Source organism: Ctenopharyngodon idella, chromosome 10 (assembly GCF_019924925.1).
Source record: "Ctenopharyngodon idella isolate HZGC_01 chromosome 10, HZGC01, whole genome shotgun sequence".
Taxonomy (NCBI): Eukaryota; Metazoa; Chordata; class Actinopteri; order Cypriniformes; family Xenocyprididae; genus Ctenopharyngodon; species Ctenopharyngodon idella.
In genome coordinates, this window is record NC_067229.1 from 20420001 (window position 1) to 20446625 (window position 26625).

The 26625-nt window shown below is 35.6% G+C and overlaps 1 long non-coding RNA gene across 2 annotated transcripts in view; it reads right to left on the reverse strand.

The window, feature by feature from the left end:
* LOC127521418 (uncharacterized) overlaps window positions 1-26625 on the reverse strand; it is a 143121-nt gene that overhangs the window by 60897 nt on the left and 55599 nt on the right. The window lies entirely within an intron of this gene.

The window sequence follows — 26625 nt, forward strand, 5'->3', positions numbered from 1 at the left end:
TTAAACCCAATGAAAGCTACAATGCAAATGTCAGTGGTTAAAAAAAAAAAAAAAAAAAAAACTTTGGCATTGTCCTGGAGGCTTCAAGAGCTGAGATCTTGGGAATATCCAATAAATTAAGGGCACAATCCAAAATTTCAGAGAACTACTTCAGGATGAATTATTGTTACTCTTACTATGTATCGGCAAAAGGCAATAAAACACTGAGCATTATTGAACATGATGATATTTAGATTAGATAATGTGCTCTTCCTCCAAAACATCTTTGATTTGTTTTATCTTTTGCTCTGAAGGATGAGATGTTTTTCCAATGTTTTATTAATGGATCTCAGTGGGGAACACTCAAATGGATATCAACAACTGGATAAGAGCAGAGGAGACGCCAGCGGTGTTGACACAAACCCCATGCTGGCTCCCACCTCTCGTGTGCCAATCTGTGCACTTTAATTGTTCATTCGCTCAGTGAATACATAAATAGGTTTCAGGATCTGGTCGTGGAAATGAAGCTATTTTTAGACTCAGATTGCTGCTTCACATTTCCATGGAAATCTTTCACCCCCCCTTTTTTTTCATTTCAGTTCATACATAATGCTCTCTAGTCCACAAACACACATTTATTTTGGTGTAATGAGTGTGAAACCACGTTATGATTTAATGCAGTATAATGTAATAAAGTGAGAATCATGAAAAATGACTCTAATGTCAAGGCTGTACTGATTTAAAAGCAAGCTTTGTACATATGGTCTGGCTCAAGGCTGCCCATCAACAAGCTGATGAATCGGAGGTCAAGTCTGTCCCAGGCCCTGGCCTTGGGTCAGTTATAAGCCATTTGCAGACACAAAGATACCATCTCCTCCTTCACTTCACATCCGCTAAATACCGTTAAACTAAACCTTCATGACCATGACCACAGAATTTGATATTGGTGCAAAATTAAATTTGCTGCAATTTAACCTCGATTCATTGGGTCATGGAAAAGAATCATGAATTTATAAAGAAAAATTATTCCATAAGAATATATTCCTTGCATTACCAACAACCTGTTTTATCAGTTATGGAATTTCACTTTACACATACTAATAGTTTTATTTCAATATTATGTCTATATTTAACGTTTTAACGTTTTGCAAGGCTTCATTATTTATTTGAATTAAAACACAGTAAAATATTGTGAATTATTACAAATAGAATTTTTTTTTTTTAATTTTAAAATATTTAAAAACGCAATTTATTCTTGTGCAGATTACTCTAGTCTTCAGTGTCACGTGATCCTTCAGAAATCATTCTAATATGCTTATTTTCTTCTCAAGAGCCTTTTCTGATTATTATCAATGTTGAAAATGGTTGTGCTAGGTTATACAATAATAATCATCAATAAATTAAATGCATGACACACCTAACAAACACCACAACATATCATGTCCACATAGCATAGCTTCTCACACATAGATTGCCTTTTTATATTCATGTAGGTCATTCATGTATTGTTTGTCTTGCTTTGGAAAAAAAACATCTGCAAACATTTACATTTATGTAGCAGATGAAATACAAATGAAAACATCACTATTGAAAATTAAACTTATAAAATATAATTATTTTCTAACAGTTATATAAACTGCACCTACATTAATAAAATTTAACTACTTAGCATTAGCTCCCTACCCAAATCAGTAATACTTTGGTTATTATGTCCTCACCTAACTCTTGAAAATGTTTAGACAGCAAAATATGTGTATATGTGCATAATGAAAAGGAAAGGTTAGTATCTGGGATCTCTGTAGGTCTTGAACCGGGGGATGTGATTATCTGTGTGTGAACGAGGGTCCTGCTGCTCCAGAGGAAAGCTTCTTACAGTTGAGAGGCACACTTTGACACCTCCCTTTAAGACTCTAGTCCAAACAAGCCGCTCGACAAGGTGAGGCAGGAGCCCTGCTTTTGTTTCACCCAGCGGGAATCTGAACATCATTCATCACTTACGTCAAGACTTCCAGCACCAAAACATTGTGTGATTAGCATGTCAAGATCATTATCCCTGATAACATGATATGGTCAGGCAGCCAGTAGGTGCTCCGGCTAATCAATTAATCAAAACTTTATCTAAACAGATGACAATCTTAATATTTGTAGTCATGGAAATAATTATCAATATTGAATTATTGTACATGTGCTCGACTGCAAGTGATAAACTGAAGTAATATATTGAACTGCCATTAAAATTTTACACTTGAAAACAGTAAAGTGGTAATTTCTCAAATAAAGATACTTCACATAACTGTCTTGCTGGTGTAATTATGAAAAGACTACTGAAATCCTGTTATAATATACAGACATACATGTAAACACACACTACCACTACCACTTTGTGGTCTGATGTTTTTGAAATAAGTCTCTTCTGCTCACCAAGGCAGCATTTATTTGATCAAAAATACAATAATATTGTGAAATATTTTTTACAATTTAAAATAACTCTTTTCTATTTTTAATATATTTTAAAATGTAATTTATTCCTTTGGCAACAACTAATTTTCAGCTTTTGAAATTTGCTGCTCTAGAAAAATGCATTTTCATTATCAGTGTTGAAAACAGTTGTGCTGCTTAATATATATATATATATATATATATATATATATATATATTATTTATTTATTTTTGGTGGTGGTGGTGGTGGTGGTGGTAACAGTGATACATCTTCTCCAGAATTCTTTGGTTCTTTGGTGAATAGAGAGTTCAAAAGAACAGCATTTATTTGAAATAGTTTATATATATATATATATATATATATGCATTTTTGTGTTTTTTTTTTTTTTTTTTTTTAAATAAATGTTTTGAATGTCACTTTTGGTCGGTTTAATGAATCCTTGCTGAATAAAAGTATTAAAGGATTAGTTCACTTCAGAATTAAAATTTCCTGATAATTTACTCTCCCCCATGTCATCCGAGATGTTCATGACTTTCTTTCTTTAGTCGAAAAGAAATTAAGGTTTTTGAGGAAAACATTACAGGATTTTTCTCCATATAGTGGACTTCAACGACTATCAATGGGTTGAAGGTCCATATTGTAGTTTCAGTGCAGCTTCAGAGGGCTCGACACAATCCCAGATGAGGAATAAGGGTCTTATCAAGTGAAACGATCAGCCATTTTCTAAATATATATATATATATATATATATATATATATATACTTTTTAACCACAAATGCTCATCTTGCACTGCTCTGCGATGCATTACATAATCACGTTGGAAAGGTCAAGCATGACGTAGGCGGAAGTACCGTGGTAGCGTGAAATACTCCATCTCATTTTCTTCTCCAACTTCAAAATCGTCCGACATCTTTGTTTCACTTTTTTTTTTTTTTGTAAAGGCCATTTGTTTGCTTTGGAAACACTTGCTCAGTACTTGCACCTATGTCATGCATGACCTTTCCAGCGCGATTACATAATGTGTGGCACATCGCAGAGCAGTGCAAGATGGGCATTTGTGGTTAAAAAATATATCATTTTTATTTTATTTTTTTTAGAAAATGACAGATTGTTTCACTAGATAAGACCCTTATTCCTCATCTGGGATTGTGTAGAGCGCTTTGAAGCTGCATTTAAACTGGAGAAAAATCCTGTAATGTTTTCCTCAAAAACCCTAACCCCCAACTTAAAAATATCTTACTGACCACAACCGTTGATAGATAGATAGATAGATAGATAGATAGATAGATAGATAGATAGATAGATAGAACGACAGATATAGATAGATAGATAGATAGATAGATAGAACGACAGATATAGATAGATAGATAGATAGATAGATAGATAGATAGATAGATAGATAGATAGATCGACAATAGAACAATCAATAGAACGATAGAACGATAGATAGATAGAACGACAGATAGAGATAGATAGATAGATAGACAATAGAAGAATCGATAGAACGACAGATAGAACGATAGAACGATAGATAGATAGATAGATAGAACGATAGAAAGATAGATAGATAGATAGATAGATAGATAGATCAACAATAGAACAATCGATAGAACGATAGATAGAACGATAGATCGAGAGATAGAACGATAGATCGATAGATAGAACGACAGAACGATAGATACATAGATAGATAGATAGATAGATAGATAGATAGATAGATAGATATTGATTGATTGATTGATTGAATGATAATACGTTGTCCCAGTACTTTTAGGGCAACTGCATTGTCATTATATTGATCATCAGCCACCATTCCAAATCAGTTACTGAAAAACTTTCAATAACTAACCCATTTTCAGAAACAGAATCATTGGCAAAGTAAGACAGACATATGAGAAACACAATACATTATTGTTTATCTACATCAGCAACAACTGTAAAGTCATTATAAGTGAGGGAAGAGTCAGGGGCTGAAAGAGAAACACTAGTAGAGGTGTGTTCTCCCCTGCTGAAGAGTAAACAGAGACTCCTGCTGTTAAACAGTAGCTGTGCCATGTAGCTCCGCAAGTGTCTCTTCACACCCTGGTGAGTGAACAGCAACATAAAACCTTCCCTGGGGAGGTGTGAGATCTCTCGCTGGCCTCAGCAGGGGAGGATCTGCCCGGCGGGCTCCTCCACCTCGGGTCGTACTCCCTGGTGTTTGGCCCTGCAGCTAGAGGAAGGTGTTACTTTAATGAGGTGCTAATACTTGGGCCCTGGAGGCTGCTGGACTTTATTTTCACGGGGCAAGTGTATGACCCGGTGGTCACATTAAGTACACAACCATTAGCTGGATTGATGTGAAACTTAAAAATGCTGAAATTTTTTACTTTTGAAATCTAACATTTTTACATTGAGATTGTTGTGCAACCATTTTGCCATCTTTCTTAAAGAATATATCTGAGTGAAAAGCATTTGCGAGTGGATCAGTGTTTTTATTGTTAACTAAAACTATTAAAAACATTTTGATCATTGAAAAATAAAGCTGAAATAAAATATAAATATTAGATAAAAAAATCAAGTAAACAGAAGTCGCCTTAAAAGAAATGTTGCCTTGGCAATTAACTTAAATAGGTTCAAGCTGAAGCACTAAATTTACTGGAAATAAACTGGAAAACAGAAATAAATAAACTAAAATTGAAATAAAAAAAATTGAAATAAAGTTCAATTAAACCTAAACTGTCTTCATTAAAAAACAAGAAATACAAAACTGCAAAATTTCTAAAGATGAAAATAAAATTGAAATCAAAACTGAACATAAAAAAAAGCTAATTGAAAATATTAATAAAAAATATTGTATATAAATAATACCAAACTAAATGAGAGGATGAAACATTTGGAGTTTTTGTTAACTATGTCATTTAAGTCGCAATTTATCATTATACCACGTCTACACTCAAAATATATGATTTTTGCATTTCAATTGCATATAAAATTTCAATTAATTTGGATTACACAGTTTTAACCATAAACTAATAAACTTAATGTGATGAATATTTATCATGCACAAATGAAACAAGAATGACATTTATGTAATGGTACTAATAAATCGAGTTTTTTAAATAATTATTAAATTCAAGTCTTAAAACAAAACCTCATTAAAATGTTTTGTTTATATTTGTTACTTTAAAATATTTTAATCTTTAATATTTTGTCTGCCAAAAAGTCATAAATTATAGTATTTGAGCTTTTTTGACATGGCAAATTAGGTTGTAAAATGTCATGTGGTGCCCACCAAAAACATAAAGATATTTATGATTTTTTTTTTTTTTTTATAACTTAAACAGATTCAAGAACTACTTACTACATAAGTTGCAGGTGCATTGAGGTAATCTCCGTGAAAATCTCTACAACTAACAAAGCACTATTTCCTCTCCACAATTCCTTTTTTTTTAGTATACCATTGTTGTGTTATAATCAGCAGAGCACAAACCAGTAATAAAGTTAAGATGCTTAGCCAATCCCATATTAGCTTTGGGCTTTTTTTCTATGGATCCTAATTAGTACAAATTGTTGCAGTGCTAAGTCACTGCAGAAGCCGCCAAAGACTTCCTAATCTCCCTCGGAGTGAGAACCTGTCAAGCCATTAGCTGAATTACCCCCAAAGCTACGAGTTTAAAACAAAAGAGGTTTTTGCTGCAGGGTGGAGAGTAGCAGTTGTCCGTAGATCTGCATGACAGTTCGGCCCACATTAGCACAGCAAAAAGGTCCGTTACAGCTATTGTTGGGTCATGCTGTGAGAAAAGCCTTTGTGCAGGGCCATCTGAAAAGCATTGTGGAGCGGTTGGCACCTTGGCTCAATATTCCACGGCATTGCTGCATCACAAAGAGAGGTGTGTGTTCTACCTTTGGGGGCTGAAGAATTTAGCACATTTAAAGAGCTTGTTTCCTAACAATAGCACTCCTTGCGACGTCAACATGAACGCGACTCCTTGAAAGCCAGGCTGTGCTTCAGACACAAAGGCCCTAATATCTAAGGAATAACTAACAAGGTTTTACAAAAGAACTAAGGTCGTGATGGGTGTTAGCTGTTCACAATATGGACAACAGTATTTTGGAATCTTTCAAACATTGATATAAAGAATTCGACACCAACTACAACCTATAAACGTGAATGCGCTTTCACCGTAGTAATGGGAGTTATGTAGTTTCACACATTTCTTGAGTAAACATAGTGTGGGTCAATGTGATACGATGCTTATTTTCTGTCTTAATCTATAATTATTTCAAAATATTTATAGATATTTTGTGGGACATAAAGTAAAATGCCAGGGCGGTACAACTGTCCTAATTTTATAATGAAGAAAAGAACTAAATGCTAACTCGTCCTTGTTACAGATTTTACATATAATTACTATAGTAATAATTATAAATTATGCATAATTACATGCAACTAACCTAATCCTAATCTAACTCTATAGTAAATACAAATAGATAATTAATATTACTCAGTATTTAATATAATTACACTGAAACAAGGACACCTTAAAATAAAGAGTAACCAACTAAATTCTTGAAATGTAAATATTATTTGTCCACCAAATCAAAGTCATGTGGTGCAACCAACATGCATACGCATACAGGAAATAATGTCATAATTGTAGACCATGACTGTGTGTCAAATTTCATAAAATATTAGATAATTTGACCTTTTTATGACAAGGTTAGGTCAGGTTGTAAAGTGTCATATGGTGTGACTCCCAAAATTTAGAAATTCATGATATTAAAAAAAAAACAGAGAAAAAAATTGAAAAAAGTTCAGAAAATATTTCAAAAATATACTTGATGGTTATACCTGTCACACTTAGCAGACGATGACAGAGAAGATTAGGATAAAAGTCTTTAATAACAAACTCAGTAGGTAATCCAACAAATACTGATGAAATAGCAACTGATGCATTAACGAGAACAGACAACTGAGGAGTGAACAGACAGCAACTTAAGTACAATACAAATGAATGAAATAATGATAAACATCTGTGCTGATTAAATCAATCACCATGACAACTGATAGTGAGTGGGACAACTGAACAAATGAGCACATGTGACTGAAAATAACAAACTAAAAGTCCATGAAAATGAAACTAAGAATGAGCGTCTGTGACATTACCACGATACATTAAATTTACTTTTTTTTAGTAATAGTATACAAGTATACAATAGTATACAAGTTTTTCAAAAACATGAAACCAACATGAATACAAAGGAAATTTCTATGAGCTTGGGACATGTGTAAATGTAGTTTACTGCATATAATGAAAAAAAAATTCAACTGATGTGCACTCACAAGTGTGCATATGTTGGACATATTTATACTTGTGAAAGAGAAGTACACTTTAGCGTTCTTTTAAAAAGAGTACTTATAGAAATAATAAACTTTAAAAGAATATACTTAAGTGTGAACTGAATGTAATGTTTTTGGACAGTTAATTTTTAATAATAATTAGAATATATTTTAAATGTAATTAAAGGGTTAGTTCACCCAAAAATGAAATTTATGTTATTAAGTACTCACCCTCATGTTGTTCCACACCCATAAGACCTTCGTTCATCTTCAGAACACAAATGAAGATATTTTTGATGAAATCCGAGGGTATCTGATCCACACATAGGCAGCAATGTCATTGCACCTTTTGACATCCAGAAAGGTAGTAAAGACATGGTTAAAATAGTCTACACGTGACTACAGTGGTTCAACCTTAATGTTATATGAAGCAACCATGTTTTCAACTACCTTTCTGGACGTCAAAAGGTGCAATGACAGGTAACCAATGTAGATTATAGAGCAAAGGGGTAATGTGATCAGATTTCTTGACTTGATTGATGTCTCTAGCAGCTGAATTTTGAACATATTGTGACCTAGTGATTGTTTTAGCAGGCAGCCCAATAAGAAGCGAGTTACAGTAATCGATACGAGAGGTTATCAAAGCACAAATTAGAGTTTCAGTGTCTTTAGTGCTAAGAGCAGGGCACAGCCCAGCAATATTGTGACGGTGGTAAAATGCAGTCTTGGTAATAGAACTTATATGAGATTAATGTTAAGTGGGAAATTTAGTAGTGATTAATGTTTTGTTATGCTAATTTAGAAGAGTTTCTGTTAATGTGGGTTTTTGGAATATTACCATCATGGTGACAAGTAGTGCATACTGCTTGGTTTGAGAGCAGGTAAGTTATATGTTTTAAGTTGCTGTACTCATTCAGTAAGTGTTATACCATGCTATTGTTAACGTTAGCAAATTAGCAAGTTGGCATTTTCTGTATTTTTTTTAGGGTGTACAGTGATATGTACAATGAAATAACTCATTTGATTTGCAAGAACTCAAAATAAAAAAGTTAATTAACTAAATATTTTATGTTAATTGCTATCAAAATGTATGAGTTAGCTAACTCAGTACTTTCAATTAGGAGCAATTAACATGCAAGAGTACTACAAACTCAAAATTTAATATTTCTGCTTACTTAAAATTGGAAACATCATAACTCAAAAAATTTGATGTAACTGATTACCTCAAATTTTTTGAGTTAACCCAACTTATTCGGGTTTACAGTGTAGCCGTGATGCTGATAGCTGATAGCCAAGAGTCAAAGGCTGCTGTTAAGCCAAGCATGATGAGAACAGTAAGACAACCAGAATCAGTAGTATGGTAAAAATGAATATGTATTTTCATAATTACTTCACAGTAAAACCCGTGAAGTTACGGTATCTCAAACCATTTGAGGAAACCGATTGCCGCAAAGTTTTAAAACCAATAAGTATGAGTACTGTAAACTCATATACATTGAGTTAAATTCACTTATATTTTAGTGTTAGTTTAGTCAGTCATTAGAGTAAACTCAACTTGAATATTTAAGTTTATTTTATTCATTCAGTTTGAATTCAGGTAACAAATCTAAATAAGTCTTACCAACTATATCATTACTTAAATGGTTTGAGAAAACCGATTGCCGTAAATGGTTTAAGTTCTCAAAACTCAAAGTAATAAAGTTACATAAGACTAAGCAAAACCTAACATTGGCACGAAATTATGACAGAACAGGAGCATTGTAAAACTCAATTAGTTTAGAAAACTCAACACATTTAAGTAAACTAACTCATTTTGTTAAGTTAGTAGAACTTAAAATTTTTGTAACAAGTGGGGAGGGGCAGAGAACTGTGGAAGCGAAGCAAGGCCAGTGTGGTGCACAGGTGTCCCTCATTAACAATCACGTCACTGGCATCGTTCTCAGTCTCCCCCCACTCACCATAATGTTACAATAATACAATTAATTTACATAAACATCACATTCAGATCATCATGGTTAAATGGTAGATAGCATTCTATTATAGCTTTCAAATATAGATCACTGTATACTTGCATGTAAATGATCAAACAACATACAGTATATATGGTCTTAAAGGTTTTGTAGCCCATCCTCAACCTAACCACAGGCTCTACTCTTCACCACAATGGTAACCCTACAAAACTAACATAACAGAACCCCCTGTAAATCCCAACATAACACAACATTAAACACTAACTTATGTCTCCCTATGTTAATTTTGTGCAAAAATACCAAATAACACTTAATTGCAACATTTATTTTCCTTATACAGTCTGACGCAAAGCATGCCGGGAATTAGAAATCTGCTGCAACTCAATCATATTAAGTTCAGCTTAAAAAAATCAAATTTTGAGTTCACGCAACTTTTTTTCTATTAAGCACAATGAACTTTCATTATTATCTGAGTGAAACAAACTCATTTCATTAATTTCACTGTTCGGTTTTACAGTGTTCAATAGTGGTTAAACGGATCGTTGTTGATCTGTGATCCGTACGGACCAAGCCCCACAGTTCGGGACGCATGTGATTCACGGATCAATTGCAAGTTTAACCGCAATAGAGTGAAAGGTTATTATTTGCACGTGTTTTGTCTTGCTAGTTTACACATTAAATAGATATAAAACCATTCCAGCGCTAGAAGAGGCAAAAGAGGATTTAATTCGGTATCTCACGCCACGCTGTTATCGGTGCGCACATACATACAAGGTTCACGCGCACACACAGAGAGAGAGAGAGGCGCGTTTCAGATAGCTCGCAAACTCCAAATTGATTTCTCTTTCGCGTCCTCAATGCATTTGGATGGACATATACACGCATTATGTCAGTCAAAATACCCCTCTCGGCAAGTATTCTCATAAACACATTCGGTTATGTCTTAATTGAACGAGGTGAGAACTCGGATGTGTATCTATCGGATGTGTGCATGCATGGGGTCTTACTCTTAAAGTGACAGCAACCTATAAATACCTGCTGTTGTCTGTCATGTAAATCAAACAACAAAACATAGCTTTAACAAAGATTAATCTATATTAAATTTATACAGTTAACAGTGTCATTTTACATTTATTACATTTCTGTTCACGAAAATTAATACTACCGTTAGACCTTATTTGTATGTCATGTATTCAAATATATTTATAATTACACATTTGTAATGATGAAGCTGCAATTAGTACATTTAAAAAAAATTAACTTTTTAAATATTGAATAACACTCTACACTAAAAAATTATTAGTATGTTAGTCAAAACATCAAAATGAGTGTACTTTTTTAAAGCATGACAAAATACAACAATATAATCTTTTAAAACATACTTTAAAGTAAAATGTTTAATTTGACATCCTTACAAAGCGCACTTTTTACAAGTGTACATAAAAAAGTGTACTCTCTGCAAGCATTTAGATTTGAAGTAGAAAAGTGCATATTCAATACACGGTTGTTTTCCACAAGGGTATTTTTGCCATAATTACAATTACTCATATACCATGATATAAGATTTTGGTCATATCGCCCATCCCTACTTCAAAGGATGACCTTTTAACTTCCTGCGCTCTGTCAGCTGCTGCAGTACTGGCATGTAGGAAATACTCCAGCTAACACACTTCCAACAAAATACTTACAAAAATAAAGTATCAAAGAGTTCTACAATAAAACAAGAATTATATTTTGACTACTTCCCAACTAAACTTACATCTATGGCAGAGTTCAGATGCCCCTAGTGAAAGGTCATGGACATACAATGCGACTGATTACAGCTGACAGATCTGATCAAAGACAAATGCTCATCGTAGCACAATCAAGTGAAAACAGGCCAGGAATCTAAACTAGAACCACAGCTGGGTACAGAAGAGTCTATGGCCCCTATGACAGGCACATACCAGCTGTAACAAAATCAAGCTTGAATCCCAATATTGCCACAAAGAGTGAATGATCCATTGCTAAACATGAGGGCACTGATGAGAGGAAGGACCTTTAAAGAATGTGGCATTTTACTTGGTATGCTGGAAAATTCCAACTTTTTAGATTTGTTCATGTTTTTCACAGTACATAAAGGTGTACATAAGGGTACATTTACTCGACAACAATGTACTAAAAGTGGCTAAGTTTTCCCTTTGCATTTTTCGCATACAGACAACATTGTCAAAATTATCCCCGTTCACAGGGGATAGAGAAACAATAAAAAATGTTGTATTATTCACGCCAGGCCAGTAGTTGGTGATGTCACTTTGTAAAGAAACACTATGCCTTTATAGACTGTATAGACTTCATCACCCTTTTCATGAATTCACGTGTTTGTAGTTTACATGGAGATCATGGTATCGTTGCACTCTGAAACCCATTTTCAAAAGTTTGTGTTTTCAGGCCCCCAAAACGCCGCTGTCATGTAAATTAAAGGCCAAAATGCATAAAAAGTTTTTCGTTTTTAGTTGAATTTTTTGTTGTGTAAACAAACCCTAAGAGTTACAGTTGCCTTAGTGGGTGTTGTGAAGTTTCATGTCGTAGCTGTAGCTGTTTTAGCACATTAGATATTGTCTAGTCATCTTCAAGGAGCACAAATATCCACTTAACTAATCGGTTCTAAGTCTTATTTTCCTTTGAAAAAGCACACTCATGCAAAAGCACTGCTATATTCGCACCAACATGCCAAGTCACCGGTCACTATTGATGATTTAGGACTACACCAACCAAAGATGCTGTTGGTTCCATGTCAAATAAGGCTCAATAATCAATTAAAGCATTGATCATCCCTAATGAAAGATCAATTGCATTAGCTTCCCAGTCAAGGGCCTCCTCAAACAGGAGACAAACACAATCTTTGTATATGCTGTCACAATGAAGGTTATCTCTGCGGGCAATGGCAACCCAGGTGACAGCTATTTCCCATGATGCTGCAAAAGCAGTCAAGCTGTCCATCTAGCTGTCAGCTGACCGCTGGTTCCCATGGTTCCCCCTGCTGCCACTCAACAGCACTGAAAGCCTCTATTATCTGGTGGAGCTGGAAAGGAACTGCTCGGGCTTTGATAAGCTATCACCAGTCCCAGGTGAGAGCCGGCTAACAGCACATCAGGACAAAACAACGCCTGGCAATGAAATAGGCCATCTTTATCAGCCAACCATGCTCAAAGAGACTCTGGTTTCATCTTGCAGGTGTTCTTAACACATTTATGCGAATAATCTGAAGAGATCATTTGTTGTAAATCCAAAAAATCTTTTTGGAGTTTTTGTAAATCTCATTTCAGATTATTCAGACATATGTACGTTTAGTGAAATTTATTTCTAGCTTTTTTCCCCTATATTCGACAGTTTATTTTTACACACAAACACACACACACACGTAAAAAAAAAAAAATATATATATATATATATGAAAAAATCAAATAATCTGAGATCACTTGTGAAAATGCTTCTATTTTGCAAAAACTCACATTGATTTTAGAATGTTTGGTTTGTCTCTATATAAGATTTTATTTTATTGTTTTTTTAATTAATACATTTATTTAGCAAGAATGCATTCAATTTATCAAAAGTGGCAATAAAAACATTTATATAATGTTATTAAATATTTCTATTTCAAATAAATATTTTCTATTCATAAAATAATCGTGACAAAATGCATCACAGTTCACAAAAATATTAAGCAGCACAACTGTTTTCAACATTGATACTAGGAAAAGTTTTTTGAGCACCAAATCAGCATTTTAGAATGATTGCTAAACTAGAGTAGACTAATGGCTACTGAACCTTTTCCATAACAGGAATAAATTACATGTTACATATTACTTATTTATTACATTTATTTCTATTTTGATATAGCCTATAGCCTACTAAATGTGTGTATATAGCTATTGAACGTTTAAAAAAATGTGTACACTTTATATAGGGTACGAATACTTTGTGAATACAAATGAGATCACCCTGGTATATAATGATTCCTTCTTGTGCTGCTTTTTCCCGGTGAAAATGTGACAGGGGCGAGGCTGACTGTCATTCACTTACACGTGGCTGCCAGAAAAACATTTCATTTCATTTTAATTAGTTGTATTCATGGACCTCAATCCCATAAAATAAGTGTAACTACCACCACCTTGTGTACAAACATTTCCCTGCAGAGCGCGTGAGGATCAGCCTGGATAGAAACATGACACCTAACACCGTTACCAGACCGGTGAGGTGAGTTTACTTCATTCAGCCCACGACATGAGGTTTTTATGTCAAAGCAAGCACTGCTTTTCTGACACAATAATAAATTGAAGGTTGGCTGGGTACACCGTTTCATTACCTGAGGTGCCTCGACGCAGCAAAAATGTCAGATTGTCTCAGTTCCGCCAAGTATTCGAATAATTGTCATCCAGCTTTTCTAATTCATTTTAACAGCTTCGGTATTGTAACAGTTTCTGATCATTACAGAGTTGATTGCACCCAGAAATTCTGGACGCAGCCATCCAGAACCGCGAATGATACCCGCTCGTGCTCTTTAGGAAGGGATAAACATTAAAAAAAAATCTTTCGAACGAGTGACGAGAGGGAAGCAAGGGCAAAGCGACATATTCTGCATTCAGCGCGAAATAATACGCTTTCCAGGCGCGAATCACAAAAGAAAAGGCGTCAAATAATTGATTTGATTTTCCTGTTTTTCCTCCCGTGTGAAATTTCCTTTCGCTATCATCTAATCTCATATCTTCACCACAGTCTGAATTACACTTTTTCCACTCTGGTAAGGCGGTGAACGGTTGTTTGTTCTGCTAATTAACTTTATTACCCTGATAGCTCCCTACAGCCTTTGACGAAAACAATTACCATTCTTTATTTTTTTTCCTCGCTGGCAGAAAGACTATTAATTAGAAACGGGCCCTGGTCTCTGCCATGTTCCCAAGCCCTCAAGCAGGATAGCATTACATTGTCAGTAGTAATTTAGCTCTCATCTGTCTCTGCTAATTATTGTCACATTCATCAAATTCATCAAGGAAAGTGCTCTCAGAAGGATTGCATATTTGCAGTTAATATAGCATAAACTGGTATTACCCATCACCACATTTGTGATGATGAGAGGGACACAACTTATTCAGCCCTAATTAGAGCAAGCTGGGTAATTAATTATACATTCCGCCTTATTACTTCTGAGTCCCAGATATTGTTTGTGGAAAAACTGGAGAGGGAGAGAGAGGAGATAGCGGGAGAAGCCAAGAGGCACGGCGAGGGGGGTCAGAATTGGGGAGGGGGCAGGGAGGCGATGTGTTTTGTCACGTGCGCTTCGCCGTAATTCCCACCTGACAAACGTCCGAAAATCAGGGGAAAATTGCAACTTGTCAGTCGCCGAATAACCTGCGTAATAACTGATTAATGAGCAGCACCTGTGACAGGTGCATGTTGGGAGACGTGCGGCAGCAAAAACAACTCTCGAACATTCCTAAAAAGATGCTTTACTTGAATTTAACATTGCTTTGTTTGATTATGTATATCAAAAATCAAATGTTCACTGCAGTAAAAAGTATGACAAATAGCCCCAATCTCATCTAAAAAAACAGGACTAAGCTAAAATTATTCCAGTCCATTTGCTTGTTACCAAACATATTTTACATGACAAGTTCTTGTAAGTGTGGTTTGGTGACTGTGAGTGACACTGAGGTGTGTGCGTATGTATGTATGTGTGGAAGATCCACTGCCAAACCCCTGCGGGCCCTACAGGGACCTGGCATTGTCCTTCTTCCAAATCCCATCTGCACCTTTCCTGTGAGCACTTCTCACCGTGCTACAATTACACATGACACATTTAATCACATCACACAGTGTCGTCCTGGGACCGTCTCTCATGGATCTGTGTTTACTCTTGAGGTCAAACCTGACCTGCTGACGGCTACTCTATCTGTCCTGAAAGGATGGAGGCTTTTTATCACAGCTTTCAGGGAAGGTAACGGCATGGATAGAGGTATTAACCATCCCGATATCAGATAACCAGATGAGGAAATACTGTATATAATACACTATACAGTATCCACACAAATGATAATGGATATGTAAGCTATAGGGCAAACAGCACAGGTCTCATCTGACTGCAATTCAATAAAGCTAAATGAATACAGTTATCAGAACCTGTAAAAGTGCAGTAATCGTTGAAACAACATAAATAAAAGGAAGTATTATTTAACTTAATCACAAAACTATAAAACTGTCTATAATAACAACAAAAGAGCAACACCTACAAAAAAAAAAAAACCAAAAAACATTTATTTCATAATGTGTGTTCAATTTCTATTTTGTAAAAATATACACTTACAAGTTCAAGTATATACAGTAGCAGCATTATAGTCTATTCTGTTGTGTTTAATTCTATTCTTCTGTATTTTTACACTTAGTTTGTGTTCTATTCTATTTTGCTGCATTTGATCTATTCAGCAGTGCTATATAACCAAAGCTATTACTATTCTATTCTATTCTATTCTATACATCTGCTGTATTATTTTATTATATATTAGTATATTCTATTATGGGCTTTTCTGCTCTTTGATGTCACACTTCATTCTATTCTATTCTGCTGTGTTTTATTCTGTTCTATACTACCGTGCTTCTGTTTAATTCTCCTTTGATAATGTTCTGTTCTACTGTAATACTTTATTCTATTTAATTCTTCTGGACCAATTTCTGTTCTATTGTGCTCTATTTTGCTGTGTTTTGTTTTACAAAGGCCTACTATGCATTATTCAATTCTGTTGTTATTTATCTATTATATTCTTCAATGTATTCTACTCAATTACACACTAGTCTATTGCACTCTATTTTCTTCTGTTGTTTTTATTCTCTGCTGCACATTATTATATTTTTCAGTGTATTGTTCTATGCGATTCAACTCTAGTCTGTTTCACTCTATTTTATTCTGCTGTGCTTTATTCTATTGCATGCTTTATTTTCTGCCATTCATTATTCTGTTCTATTCTGCTGTTTCATTCTATTCTGATGTGCTTTTTTTCTGTTCTCATTCAATACTTCTATATTCTGTTATACCTATAACACTTCAGGTAAGTGTACCCATTAAGCCCATGTACCCTTTAAGCCTACTTTCAACTCTTAAGTAAAAAAAAAAAAAAAAAAAAAAAAAAGAGAAAATCCTATTTTATGATGCTCATTATTTTAACAAATCCAGTGATTTGTTACTTCCCTGACATTTTTTATTGCATACCAAAAACTTTGGTCTTTCGGGACCCTTCAGAAATCAACACTTTTCTGCAATTTTCAGCCATTTCTTTGGTAAGTACATTGATATTATGTCAAATAAGAGATAAATGTATTGTGTGTGTGTGTGTGTGTGTGTGTGTGTGTGTGTGTGTGCGTGTGCGTGTGTGTGTGTGAACAAATAGTACTTTATCATTTTATATAATTTTCCTTTAAAGGAAAATTTGCGGATTTGATTATAATATCTGAATTAAAGGGTTAGTTCACCCAAAAATGAAATTTCTGTTCACTCACCCTCATGTTGTTTCACATCCGTAAACCTTTGTTCATCTTCGGAACACAAATTAAGATATTTTTGATGAAAGGTTTTTTTTATCCCCCATAGAAAGTAACTTAATTACCACATTCAAGGTCCAGAAAAGTAGTAAAGACATAGTCCACATGACTACAGTGGTTCAACCTTAATGTTATGAAATGACGAGAATACATTTTGTGCGCAAAAACAAAACAAAAATAACGTCTTTCTTCAACAATTTCGTCTCTCCCATCAGTCTCCTACGCTGTCTATATTCCATTCTACTTCTATAACGCTTCATTCTATTTTGTTCTTCTGGGCTAGTTTCTATTCTATTGTGTTCTATTTTGCTATGTTTTATTCTATTCTGATATACATTATATTTTCTACTATGCATTCTATTCTGTGTTAATCTAACATATTCGATTCAATCCCACTAGTCTGTTGTGCTCCATTGTATTCTTTTGTGGCTTTTTCTATTCTGCTATGTGCTATTGTGTTGTGTTTTTTCATATTGTATTCTTTTCCATTCTATTTAAACAGTAAAGTCATTCTACTGTGACTGGGAATTATTTGCAGTACATCCTAATAACACATCACATGGTTTCTGTCAAACCCGTGGAAAATTAATAGACGAGAGATGACATGTTGGAAGGAGAAAGAACATCCCAGATTCAAAAGAGAAGAGACTTCCACATGCCATACGAATGTCAGATTAAGCGAACATGTGCCAGTGACCACCATCACCTCTGAGGCAAAACTATTAAGTCCAACATTCCCCCTGTAAGTGTTTATCTGAGGAGGGCGACTTACATGTCCTCCGGAGCAGATATTGAAACTGATTGGACAATGGCGGAATACCAGACAGGCGTACCACAAGGCCAACCCCAGCAAATGGGAAGAAAAAATCTTAATCTGCAACACAATAGCATGCTCTTGAAACCCTATCATTTTCACTTCCTGTGAGTCGGCTGTCTGACTGTGAATGAAGTCAAAGGAGTGGATAGTGTTGAAAATTGGATCACAGCTAACATTCGTTCATTTTTATCAGCAGCTGCCAAAGGTCATCTGGCATAATAGCTGATGAATTTAAACCCCACGGATTTCATTTGCAATTTTCAATTTAGCAAGGCCTCCGAACCCCGCGGTGATAAGGGTTTCCACCTATCGTGGCCTGTCACAAACATCAAGGATTGTTGTGAACCCACAGGAAAAGAAGGAAGGAGTGAGGAAGATAAGACCAGGGGGAAGACGGGAATCATATGGAAAAGTTGGGGGGCTCCCCGCGTGGTTAAGTTCAGAAAATGCCATTTGTGACAAGCAATCACGGAGACTCACGGAGTGACAAATAAACTATTCTACCAGTCATCTTATATCTTGTTTGAGGGAACAGCCAACCCCGTTGTCTTTTGATGGTAGAAGTTGACCGTTATACCAAGTGAACAGCAGCAGAGATGGTCCATTAGCTCAAGATATATTTGTTGTGACATCATAAAACCCTAAATACATTTGTTAGACTGTAAATAATAGCTCCCGTTGGATTTCCCACAATTCTTTCTGCCTCAGTAACCCTTAATCACCATTGCACGCCCATTCTTAATATGCCACATCCTGGTATGATGCATTATCAAGAATTATTACCCCGTTCAGGCAGCTTTGGAGGGGAATCCAAAAAAACTGCTCCATCAAATTCAATTTAGTGCTGGTTAGGAACAGCTGACTGTCATAGAAATAAGGCAGTGATCTGACAGGAGGTTCGGATGAATGGGAAGAGGCTCTCGAAGACACTTGGCAAGCCCTCCTGCGCCAGAGAAGGAATGGAAATCACAGTGAACAGCTGTGACTAATACTATCTTGTAAGTGCTGGCCCCAAAGAAAATGTAGAGTGCTTCAGAACAATTCACCGAGAGCAAGGGAGGAGGATGCAGAGAAAAAAAGATTTTCCTCAAAACCTAAAAGACGGACTGTGTCTTAACTGTAGGAGGTGTACGATAATAGGCCTGATTGAGGCATACTTCGAATTTAACGGCAAATAAATTGTGCGGGAGGCGTAGCATGTCAGAGTCGGCGGCAAAACAAATAAAGGACGTAAAACATGACGGAAAATGATGAAAAAGCCTCACAGGCGGAGGACAACGCAAGTGTATCAAAGAGGAACTAGTCCTAATATATCTTCATTAGGCTCATAGAATGCTTAAATGCACTTAGTGATGTTGTAGACCACGGAAGGCCATTAATGCGACACACAACGGTTTCATTATTCATGAAATAAAACCAAAGGAAGGCGCTTCCGAATAAAGATATCAAGGCCTCAGAGTGGAGAAAAGGGGTCTAGGTAAAGATCATGCAAATCCATTTGTTTCTGATGGCTGGTTGAGTAAAAGACTACACTGTGTGCACGAAGGTGTGTGTGTGTGCGTGTGTATCCTCAGAGAATGCCTCGTCTTCCACAGCCAGGAACAATGCAGATGGATGCAGCGGGACTCTGGGACGCATGACAAGTGTCTTCATCCTGCATTAATTGCTCAAATTGAAGCAGTGCCACATCTCTCCAAACTAGACGTTGCTGTGAGTTCCCTTTGATATGATAATGGCATGCTTCTTAGCGAAGGGAAATGCAAATTGCAGGCGGTAATTTGGTGGCATGCACCTGCCGACATGGCACTCTCTCTCTCTCCCTCTCGCCACGGCAGCGGCTTCATCCACGCACACAAAAGCGGCCCACTGGTGAAATCACGCTCATGCGGCCCACGTTACCGACAGATGCTCCCCTCTGTAGCCATTGTGTGGCTGCTCTGATAGAACCTGACAGTAGAGCACACATAGATTTAGCGGCATGCTAATAATCAGTCAACATTTCGCCTGGATAATTCTTGCATTTAAATGCATCCCGAAATGAGGCACAATAACATTTAAGCTTGGCCGTCAAATCAAATATTAGATTGCGAATGATAAAGACATCAGTGTTTTAAGCACTTGCGGTGCCATTTTCAAATTTGGCCTTTCGTTCAAGGAAAATGGCCGACCGGTTCAGCCACGATCAATCCAGGTTTGTACAAGGTGAAGTAACTTAAATTCATTAATGTCAACATGAAACAGCATTTCCAACCCACTTTAAAACATGTTTTTAGAAATATACTCCTTGATATTATGGTACTGAATAACATTTTTTATACCATTTTCAAGAATACATTCAATTTACTGACTAAAAATGTGTATCCATCAAGTAAAAGTAAAAAAAAAAAAAATTTCTTTACACTTTGAATACATGTGAGTTAATCATTATTTTCAAAGATATTTTTAAATACATTTTTCAAGATAATTTTTTTTTTTTTTTACAAATATTATGAATTAATAATTCATAAATATCATTATGTTTTAGGGAGTTGCTCCACATGACATTTTGCCTTAAAAACAGTCAAATTATTTGATATTTTAAAAGTCTCACTGACCTTTACACACAGTCATGAGGGTCTGCAGGTGTCCTTTCTATAACTGTATTTCCTGTTATGTTTAATTATCTGCATGTTGGTTGCACCACATGATTTTGGTTAAAATATATATTTCTTAAATATCAAGAAATATATAAAAAATATATAAATAATAATACAAGATCATAGCAAAACTGCTTAGATTTTAATAAGGTATTCTTTTCTTTTAATGAGGCTTTTTTCTTCATCATGACATCTGGACATTTCCCACGAAAATATCAATATATCATTTAATTGTGTTGTACATACAGAAACAATTACTGACTGAATGGAAAGGTAATTGAATTCAGTCTCTTGTACTGTCCTGTCAATAGCCTTGAATAATGCCTGTAACCATAGTGACAATGAGTAAGGTACCACAAGGTAAACCAAACAGTTTTTCCATCGTAGTGGCTTTACTGGGCCAAACATAACAACTTAATGACTCAACCAATGGCTTGAGTAGCTAGGAGTAGCTGTTTTTCCAAACAGTGGTAGACAAGTATTTATGCAATTATTTTCTCAAAATGCACGCATTCCACTTTGAATGTATTTGTCAAACTGTACTTCAAATGCTTCTTTACTTTAAAAGTTTTTTTTTTTTTTTTGTAGAGTACTTTACAGTGTAGACTGAGTTCCCTCAATACAGCAAACAACTGAAAACGAAAAAGAAGTGTGCTTAATTAAGTAGAATGTGCACATGTTGTGTACTTCAGATCTTAAAAGTATGTTTTTAAAAAGCTGTACTTGCAAATAACATATTAATACAATTAAAGGCCACTTAAGTGTGTGTGTGAAGAGAGTACACTTTCATGACACTTAAAGGATTAGTTCACTTTCAAATGAAAATTAGCCCAAGCTTTACTCACCCTCAGGCATCCTAGGCGTATATGACTTTCTTCTTTCTGATGAACACAATCAGAGAAATATTAATAAATATCCTGATATATTTACCAAGTTATGAAGTAAAATATCTAGCTTCCGTCAGACCGCCTTCCGTATTCAAGCCACAAAGAAAGTGTAAACTGGCGTTGCGTCAGTTAAGTTTTTCCATAAGTTGAATAGGAAGGCGTACGACGTAGCGTAAGCTTTTTGAACTGCAAGAGATTTACACTTTCATAGTAAGTAGAATACGGAAGGCAGTCTGGCGGAAGCTAGATATTTTACTTTGTAACTTGTTAAATATGGATATTTTTTTACACAAACGCATCGCTTCGCTTCGGAAGGTCTTTATTAACCCCCCGGAGCCGTGTGGAATATGTTTATGATGGATGGCTGTGGACGGAGGCATTTTCTTCAGCTCATACCTGTGAACCCTGTTCACTGCCATTATAAAGCTTGGATGCGTCAGCATATTTATTAATATTATAAGGGTGAGTAAAGCTTGGGCTAATTTTCATTTGAAAGTGAACTAATCCTTTAAGCACACCTTTAAAAAATGCACTTTTGCAGCTATTTGCATTTAATATAAATTTAAACTATAACACATTTTTATTTGATTGCAATTAATATGCAATTAAGTGTCTGAAAACTTTACATTTAGTTCGCAATCAAATATATTCTTTTACACTATATTATTTCTAAAAGTGTGGTAAAGTGTACTACTTTTTTACAAGGGGAATTCATTCTCAAAATTCAGGTTGTGACTTTTGTTATACAATGCAGTTGTCTTTCTCAACAAAATGTATATGAACATATTTAGTGCTCCAAACAGGATTGACACCATATTCTCGTGATGTGTGAACGCAATCGTAAACCGGTTTTACAGTAAATACCACAGTACTACCTGCAATATAAAGTGCCACAGTCTCAGTTGACCCTGTGTAACTCAACACTTTGTGTCGAGTCTGGTTGATGAAGTAAGACTTTTGTACTGTGGTAAGTCTCCTCCCCTTTGGCGGAAGACATCACGAGGGGACGCTGTAAAAAGGTTCCTCTGTCTGCCTCTGACTCACACCCGCCTGGGTGCTAAACAAAAGACTTGCTTCACCAACGCCCGGCAGATCCACTCAAACCTCAGCGGTCAGGAATGCTCTGGATCTGCGGAGCGTATGATGAAGAACGTGAAGGATGACAGGGCATTTGGGCCAGTCGTTCACTAACAACTCTTCTCAGCTTGAGGCTTCCTTTTTTTTTTTTTTTTTGGCACTGATGGCAGTGAGGTCACTATAAACTGAATTGGATGTGTTGATGGGATGAAGACGAGTGGAACTTACTGGAAACAGTGAGTCAGGGGAGGTGCGCTTGTGCATCAGCCTCTAGTGCCAACTCACTGACCTTACAACTGTACCCACACGAGAGCAGTTTGCGCCTGCCTTAACTTAACAACTGAAATGGAGATTCAGAATCAGTACCATCATTCTATATGAGTCCCTCAAACATTTTAAAACTTAATGGCAACTATATTTTACAGTGCCCCATTATGCTTTTTCGAATATTACCTTTCATGCAATGTGTAAGCTGTCTGTGAATGTAAATGATCTGCAAAGTCGTGAAGCCGAAAGTGCACGATAAATAAAGTAATTTTCTCTCAAAAGAAAAAAATCGACTATGAACAGCCTAAACAAGTCGTCAGTAATTCAAACCCCACTTCCGTGGTGGGTACACGTCACTGGGTAACACATTTGCCTAATGTCCGCCTGCGAACAACTTGACCCGCCTTCAATCACTGTAGCTTTTTCGTGTGGTCACGTCGAGAAGACGCTGTGTCCTACACTGTGAAAGTAAATTTGTTTTATTTTCACTTTCGAATGATGAGGCTGGGAAAAATCAGTGGATAAAATGAATTTTTTCAACGATACTACAAAAGTACAATCCCAATCTTTTGTTGTGTTCCCGTCATTTAACTGATGACTGCTTCTCAAATCCTGGGGAGTTCAACGCGGGATTCGCAAAATGTTTGCTCTTAAAAAATGGGTCAGTACCCAGTTTATTGGGACCAGCTTGCTAGTCTGAATTACAACCTGTAAGTACGATTAATTAAAAATATGTAGTTTTGTATGTTATGTTGTGTACACCCAGTGCAGCTGTAGGTGTCTGGCTAACCGGCTAACTCACAAAGTAGTTCTGCTAATCAGCTGTGGGCCCACTATTGTCTAAAATATGTAAATTAATGTCTTATACCACAAACTAAGTTGACACTTACCACTGAGAAACGTCCTGCTCCAGTCATGCTTGTGACTGAGTTTCTGGTTGATCGACTAGTTTGGACATTTCATCATCAGGCTCAAATTGATGAGGTAAAATCGATGCCATCTGCTTCGAATGAATCGTTTAAGAATCCTTGAGAAATGAGGTTATATTAAATGTATATTATGAGAAAACAAAAGTGTTTTTGACCTTTCATGCAAGTAAACCTGATGTAGGAGACTCCCAAAACAATATGAACCTTAAAAATTGCATAACTGGGGCACTTTAATCAAGATGATTCTCAGAATAGTTTAGCATGTTACTGATTATGAAATTGTTAATGTATTTGGTCTAGGTGGTCTAGATCTAATACTCTAATACACGGACACACTGCTGTGAGCATGTAAGATATGCTGCTGCTGCATAGACATACATAAATTCTGTATCAGATCTAGGCAGGTAATGGGGGAGAGCTGGGGGAGGTGGAGGGGTTCAGAGGAGCTCTGATAGTTCCCTGCAGGACTAGATTACAGCGAAACACTGAACCAGATTATTTAAATTTTGAGCAAACAATCTCACTGGCTGCAGGATCAGCAGAGGCCAATAAGCTTGTGCCATGCGGTAATGATGTGATTGCTTGCAGATTGCATGTAAAGAACTTATGATCTTGAGCCCTGTAGAGTTTCATGAATGAACTAGATATTTTTACATTTCCAGAAGACATGTAAGTGGTGCTTGGGCAGCTAAACTTACTACCATGATATAGGGTATTGTGGGTGGCTGCAAAGCTATTGCTAGTTTCTATTGCGGTTTCTGACTCAAAAGAGTCAACACCCTTAGGCTGTATGACATTCTGATCTCTAGATAAGGCTTGGGTCAAGAGTCCGGCTTGAGGCAAAAATTGCAGTGAAAGTGACAAAAGTTGTGTCCCAAATGACTCAATATACACTATACACTTATGCACTACTTGTATGAATTTTATAAGGTTATTTTGTCATTCAACATCGGAGTCTTATAGCCCCTCCCCCTTCACTACGTAATTAAAACTGTGACGGTTGAGTACATGAAGTGTCAAACATTCCACATTTAGTTTTTTCCGGTTCATAAAGTGCTTCATCTGAGTAATTAAAGCGCACTTTTTCTTTTACAAATTTTCAGTGTAAACACACAACTATTTATACTAAACAGCATAAAATAGTTCATAAGTATGCAAATTGGGACACACCTCTAGATTTTTTAAATATGTGAGCTAAAAATGCAACTGTAGAGAATTATACTTTTTTTTTGTAACATTTTTATTATATTTCATAATATTCTATTCTAGGCCAATCAACTGTAGTAATGAACTTAGACATTGTGAATAGATTAATTCATTTTAAATGTAACATATAAATAGACAACACATTTTTCTTGGATCAATGACATTAGATGTCCATAATATAATTTTTTAATCCAGTTTAAAACACCAAGTTCTTAGAAATGTATTCTTTGTAGTCACGTTGGCTTCATATGGTTTTGAAAAAAACATTTATGCCATTTTCAAGGAAAAAAAAAGAAAAAGAAAAAAACTTAATTACTCCAGAAATGTCATGTGGTGTAACCATAAAGTAAAAAGTAATAGAATGGCATTGTACAACCTGAACTAATAATTAAAAAAAAAAAAAAAAAAAAAAAAAATCATGTAATCTTCCCATCTTGAGACCACTTGCAAAATGTACAGTTTAACCTTTGGGGATCACTGATTGAATCACAGCCACTGTCAGAGACTATTAATAGTGGGCGGGATTAATGTGGGATTATATCATAATGAGTCTGGTCTCAGGAATGACTTGGGCTAGAGTTGGTTCACCGCCACAACCCATTTCTCAGACCAAAGCTAACAATGTCCGCAAGTGAGAACTCTAAAGAGCGGACCCTCTCAAATGGGAGTCTGTATGAATATTAATGAGGGCTGAACTGTGTCATAGGTCACAGTATTGCTTCAGATATACTCAGATTATTATCTGGGTTGCTGCATACTGCCCTCTATGGCCTCATTAGAGAAATGTTTGTCTCACAAGCTGGGGAGATCAACAAATGTGCCTCTGTTTTCAGCCAAGTATCATACTTTTATGTCACTATGACCACCAGAACTCAATATATATTGTTCACCCAGGCAATTCAAAATACATCCCGACTAAACATACAGCTGAGTGGGATGTGTCCCAAACAGTTATTATAAAAATACTTGCAAACTTCTTATGCGAGTTGATGAAATTAACTTTTACACACTTAAAATGTACAGTCTTTGTCCTTAGGGAAAACTGGCAGAAAATACTGATGACTCATCCTACACTAAACAGATTATTGTCCAATCACATGCGCTCTAGAATGAATATTCTTCACCCTAATGCAAATCAAATGATTTCATGGAGGGTTTTAGAGCTGACCTTACTTACCTTAAGTATTTGATTTATAATGTTCAAATTAGAGATGCACTGATATCCGACAGATATAACCGATAATTATTTGTATTCTAAAGCAATATTTTAACCAATATTGGCTTATATTAGATATCAATGTACATTCAATCTACAAAAATATCCTAAATGTGCTTTAAATGACACCAAACATTAAATAAAAACTTTTAACCTTTTAGAAACAGAAACTAATTTATTTATTTATTTAATAAAAATTAAATAAAAAATGTACATTTCTCAAAGAATAAACTAAATCTGTGCCATGGATATCTTATTATATATTTTGGATGGATAAATATTTTGAAATTGTTTTTTTTTTTTTG